Raw genomic sequence first — 6,610 nt, 5'->3', positions numbered from 1 at the left:
ACCTATAGAGGGCAAACTTGTTGCTTAGCAAGTTATGAGCCGCATGTACCTGTGCCGAAATTTTGAGTAAACACGGACACTGAAATTGAGATGTCGTTCTTCTTTATTTCACAATGAAATAAGGAGTGTCTCCAGGGAGCGGGGGATGATGACGTGTCAGCGCGGCGGCCAATAACTTAAAACTAATGGAGAGATAAAATAAATGGCGTTCTTTTCACACAAATTCAATATACACGCGGATATTTTCACAATCCTTAAATAGATACGTAAATGTGAGATAAAAACATGTGGTGGAGCACACACAGCACGCTCCAAAATATTTCATCTTTTGACGCTCCAAAATATTTCATCTCTTGAAGAAAAATCCTGAACATTTCTACAACACATTCTTGCTTTCCTTTCCTTCACTGAACCAACACTGTGCCCAGTCTTGAGTCTGTTGTTAAAGAATTCCTGTCAGCAAAGGGAAGATTTAGAAGGAGGAGGAGGAGGAGGAGGAGGAAGAGATGTGTTAAGTACGGAGAGAAAGAAGGACGGGAGAATGAAGTGGAGAGAAAAAAAAGAAAAACAAGGTGAAGAGAAAAAAGGATTGAGGGTAAGAAGAGGATGAGGAAGAAGGGATGACGAGGTAAAGGAGAAGGAAGGAGAAGGGACAGGGAATGAGAAGGTGGAGGAAAGGAGAATGGGGAATGGGAGAGTGGGGGGAGGGATAAGACATGAGCAATGAGAGACTGAGTAAAGAGGAGGAAGGGGGGATAGAAGTAGTTGAAGGAGGCTTGGATGGATAAGGAGGAAGAGGGGATGGGTGTTCAGGAGAGATTAGGATGGAGGGATAGGAAGAAGATGAATAAAGAAAGGATGTGAAGAGGACAAAAGAGCAATGGGGATGTGGAGAAAAGAGTGCTGAGGGGAGGAGGTAAAGAAGAGGACAAAGGAAGGATAAAAGAGGAGGAAAATAAAAGGGGCAAAGGAGAAAAGCAGGATGAGGGGAAGAAGAGTGTCCAGCCACATTTTATGAAAATGTAAATACACATTTCAGAATGAAAAACATCTTTGTTTCTTCGTGTAATAAAGCCACATTGTAAAAACATTCAGCCACTTTTACACAGAATGCAGAGCATGTGCCAAACAGTGAAGAATTGTTAATGTCGCACTGATGAATAAATGTGCAAATGACTTGAACTAGAGCACAGTAATGTCATGGTAATTGAATGGAAATTATGCATTATGATGATTATGGTTCATTTTAACTTCAACCCTACCAGTGTGAACATTAGAAATCAAATAATGTGTTTTTTTTAGGAAATAAATGTTCTGGCTAATGTGATCATTTTCTGTGATGTTATAATGCTGCTACTGCTCACTTTAGTAAAACCATTTTCTGTCCACAAAAATGATACGTTAACACCTGCATTTTGTAATAATTATCTTAATATGTAATAACTAGAATATTGTTGCAAATTGATACAAAATGTGGGTTTATTACATGAGTGACAATGTTATTACATTTTGTATTATTATTACATAATATGAGGTGGAAGGTGCAATAAGGGATGATGAGGAGAAGGAAAGAGAGAGGAGTGGGAGAGCAGAGGGGGATGGGGGGCTTGGACAGACTGTTAGAGCGACATGGAGGAGATGACTCATGTGAAGAGTCACTGTCGACATGAGACAAACAGGTTTAGCAGCTCCATGTGTCAGAGGTGTAGCAGTGAATTAAAGTCAATCAATGCGGACGTGTTCCATGGCGTCATCCTCGACGTCCTCCTGTGCAGTGTGGTGTCATGAGGACATGACGTGATCTGCTCAGAACGGGGCAGTAGAGCTCCTGCACATGTTATCACGCAATCCCAGCATGCACCACCAACCCCACACTGGCAGTGATGGCGGAGGGGAATTTGCATTGAAACCATTGATCCATATTCCATAGACCATATTGCTCAAACCTGTCGTGAGTTGGAACTAAAAATCCTGTAAAAACAAACTGTTCGTGTTCGGCTGACTGAGAGCTACAGCTTTAACAAAGATTGGATTTTGGGGTGAATTTTGCCTTTTTTCATATCATGAACGTCTTTACTATTAATAATCCGGGAGTGTCTACAGAGCCGCGGCCGAAACTGCCATGTTATTTTGTGCCGCGGCTCCTGAAACTGCTGCACTACTTGACCGCGCCGTTTTAGACCGCGCCGGGTTAAGGTTAGGGTTAAGGTTAGGCTTAGGGTTAAGGTTAGGGTTAGGGTTAGGGTTAGGGTTAGGGTTAAGGTTAGGGTTAAGGTTAAGGTTAGGGTTAGGGTTAAGGTTAGGGTTAGGGTTAGGGTTAGGGTTAAGGTTAGGGTTAAGGTTAGGGTTAGGGTTAGGGTTAGGGTTAAGGTTAGGGTTAGGGTTAAGGTTAGGGTTAGGGTTGGGGTTAAGGTTAGGGTTAGGGCTAAGGTTAGGGTTAGGGTTAGGGTTAGGGTTAAGGTTAGGGTTAGGGTTAGGGTTAAGGTTAAGGTTAGGGTTAGGGTTAGGGTTAGGGTTAAGGTTAGGGTTAGCCATGAGGCTATATGGCAGTGCAGCGGTTCCTGAAACTGCTGGGCCATTTGACCGCGCCGCGGCTCTGCAGCCACAGCCTAATAATCCTGTTAATAATCAGTTTACTCTAAAACATTTTTCATTTCAACTCGCTCATTTCTCGCTCTCTGGTCAGAATGGTGACGTGGTACGCGAGCCCGTGCTCCTCGCAAACGCCCCTCGCACACGCCCCTTGCACACGCTTCTCGCACACGCTTCTCGCACACGCTTCTCGCACACGCTCCTTGCACACGCCCGTGCTCCTCGCACACGCTCCCCACGCTCCCCTTGCACACGCTCCCCTCGCACATGCTCCTTGCACACGCTCCCCACACGCTCCCCTCGCACACGCTCCCCTCGGACACGCTCCCCACGCTCCCCTCGCACACGCATCTCGCACACGCCCCTCGCACACGCCCCTCACACACGCTCCTCGCACACGCTCCCCTCGCACACGCTCCTCACACACGCTCCTCGCACACGCTCCCCACACGCTCCCCTCGCACACGCTCCCCGCACACGCTCCTCTCACACACCCCCCTCGCACACGCTCCCCTCACACACGCTCCTCTCACACACGCTCCTCGCACACGCTCCCCACACGCTCCCCTCGCACACGCTCCCCGCACACGCTCCTCTCACACACCCCCCTCGCACACGCTCCCCTCACACACGCTCCTCTCACACACGCCCCTCGCACACGCTCCTCGCACACGCTCCTGGCACACGCCCCTCGCACACGCTCCCCTCACACACGCTCCTCTCACACACGCTCCTCGCACACGCTCCCCACACGCTCCCCTCGCACACGCTCCCCGCACACGCTCCCCGCACACGCTCCTCGCACACGCCCCTCGCACACGCTCCCCGCACACGCTCCCTGCACACGCTTGTGTGAGAAGAGCACCACTGCACATGTTCGGTGGACTGTGAACTTCTAAATGCTAAACTGGCGACACGCGCCTAGGAGCGCTTCAATTTGTTTAAAACTAGGTTGGATTGACACAAACGGCATCTGTAGCAATTATCAATCTTTATCAGAGTTTCAGAGATTGCGGACTATTTTTGCACACCGGGATTTACAAATGATCAGCCTTTTACCGCATTGACAAAACTCTGCAACTAAAAGAACTGTAGTGAATCAAGTCAAGTCACATTAATGAAGGTATGAATGTATTTCTGCATTAATTGGGGTTTTAGTTGGAAGAATAATTGAACCATTGACTCAATTAAGATTGTGTATTGGCCATTCTAAAGGGAAAACCATATCCATGCATTTGTTACATCTAGATTAAACTACTATAACTCCCTGCTCGCAGCGTGTCTTAAAAGCTCCATAAAAAGCTTTCAACTGGTTCAAAAGGCAGCTGCAAGATGACAGGAACTAAAATAAGAGAGCATTTTACGCCGGTGCTCGAGTCTCGTCACTTGCTCCCTTTCGAGTTTAGAATCAAATTTAAAATCCCCCTCCTGACTTACAAAGCCATAAATGACATGGCCCCATCCCACCTCAAAGATGCTATAGTACCTTATAATCCATACAGAGCTCTTCGCTCTCAAAATGCTGGTCTTCTGGTGGTCCCAAGAGTCTCTAAAAGTACAGTAGGAGGTCGAGCGTTTAGCTCTCAAGCTCATGTGTTATGGAATCAGCTCCTGTCCATGTTAAAGAGGCTGACACAGTCCCTTTATTTAAGACCAGGCTTAAAAAGTTCCTCTTTGAAGTCGCTTATGGTCAGGCCAGTTAGGAACAGAAATATAAACCTACAGTTTCCCAGGAGCCTGGGGAATTTTCCTATCAACAATAGTTTATGTTTTATGTCACCTGTATCTGTTCATTGCTGTTCACTCTGTTTTCTCTTTCTTCCCCTCCTCTCGGAGAGTAGTATTTTTTCAGACACAGATGCTGCTCCAACGACTGGACACCTTAGATGCCCTATCTCACTGCCCTGACCTGTAGATCCGGATGCTTCTCAACTGCCTGGAGGAACGCTCTCTATACTAGATGAACCACACTCTCTCCTCCTGAGTGGTTCTGGCTCCACAGTCTAACTGCAAATGAAAGCGCGTCAGTCCATGGGAGTAGGATCTCTCCTTCACAATTGTTCTCCCCAAGGTACTTTTCCCCCAAAGGGTTTGGAGTTTTTCCATGACAAGGAGGAGGGTCTGGGGACAGGGGATGCTGGGCCATTTGCTTCATTCCTGTGAACATTGTTTAATCTGCTTCTTTATTATTGACCAATGACGGCTTCATTGTCGTTCTTCAAGGCAGCTACTGTGATTTTGGGCATTACAATAATATGTGGAATTGAAATGAATCTAGGGACCACCAGAAAACAAGTCAGTATCTGATGTGACCATCATTTGCCTCAGTGCAACACATCTCCTTCACATAGAGTATATCAGGTTGTTAATTGTGGCCTGTGGATATTGGCAGGAACACATTGTCATATATTCCTATCCAGAGCATCCCAAACATGTCCTCCTTATCAGAAATACAAAAAGTGTGTTCATTTTTTATAGTTTCACCCTTCAAAAGACAACATGTCACACTGTTAAACAAACAGCATGGTGTATTTCCCTTACACATGTAGGTAATACCGGCTTCAGGCATTGCACTGATCACTCCTAGAATGGACTCATTTAGTTTTGGTTATTTAGATAAATGTGGTTGGATTAGCATTAGTACGTATCTTTCAACCTGAATCAGTGACAAAAGTATGCACATAAGTTGATACCTCTACATGCCAATGGCAGTATGGTAGAGTGGAAGTCAGCTGGACCTTAAATGCCTTTAAGAAGAAGAGTGTGATATTTTTCGACAGTGCATAATATATTTCTGCTCAGTTTATATTGTAGAATAACTATTTATTCATTAAGAACCAGGACAAATCTAAATGATTTAAATCTTTTTTTTCTCTTCAAAAATTGTTCTGACCAGGCTTTGTGTATTGTTGCAGAGGTCATGCTGCTCCTTGTTGACGTCAGAGCTGACCCTTCAGAGGGGCAGCAGAAAGAGAGTCCGAAAAAAGAACAGCCTGAAGCTCCAGCGGGTCCTGTGAGTCCTTCCGTGTCAGTATTCCCTGTCTCTGTTAGTCTGTGTAGGCTGGGTTTATCCTCTACGATTTTTTAAGAAATATCCAAATAGAAGATCTGTAAATGTGTAATTAATGGATAGGGCAAGTTATAGAAACATTATAAACCTGGTCAAAACATCAGAAATACGAAAAGAGGGCAAATTCCACCACTGAATTGTCAGTTTTAAACTCCCTGGAATGTTACAGTATGTTATGCACAACCTCCTCCTTGTCCCCACTGCTCTAGCTCCGACACATACTCCACCCTATAGGGACATGTCATTTCTCTGCTGTTTGTTTATGTCGTGAGTAAAGTGTTGTATTTTGCTTGTTTGCCTGTTTTCTTTTCATGCCTCAGTCAGTTTGCATTGATTCTTACTTAAATTCCACAGAATTGTCAGTGTCAACATCTACACAATTGATCTTTTTCATGTGATGTCAACATGTGTGTGAAGCTAACTGGAGGCACTGCTCTGTCTTTAGCTCTGGTGCTCAAACTTGACTTAAAGGTGGAATGGACGAACAAATGCACGTGTATCCGCAAGGCTTTTCTCTGCTTCCGCACAGGGGTGAGTGCGCATGTGCACTTCCGCTTGAGTTCTCTAATCGGCGAAAAGTCGTCCATTACGCCTTTAATTCTGAGCTTTGTTTTACAACAATCTGACTATAAAGAGCTGACTTAGTTTGAACTGCAACAAATGAACTGATTTGTGCAGTTAAACAAGTCCTTTTGTTTAACATTAATGTCACAAGCTAGCATTAGCCAACTGTTTTCAGTTTGTCATATTCACCTTTTTGTTGAAAAATCAAACTCCTAAACAGAACCTTGAACTATCAGATTGACCAAAGACTCCAGAAAATGTGTTGTTTGAATCTTTTTTGTTGTTGTTGCTTTTTTCGCTTCACCAACTGTAGAACTTTCCTTCATCGACATAAATGAGTTCACCCCAGTGTGATGTCATTGCAAACTGTAGTTGGAGATGTAA

This window comes from Eucyclogobius newberryi, unplaced genomic scaffold (assembly GCF_026437365.1).
Source record: "Eucyclogobius newberryi isolate DKJ021-1_F unplaced genomic scaffold, fEucNew1.0.hap1 SCAF_14, whole genome shotgun sequence".
Classification (NCBI taxonomy): domain Eukaryota; kingdom Metazoa; phylum Chordata; class Actinopteri; order Gobiiformes; family Gobiidae; genus Eucyclogobius; species Eucyclogobius newberryi.
This window is presented reverse-complemented; position numbering follows the sequence as displayed.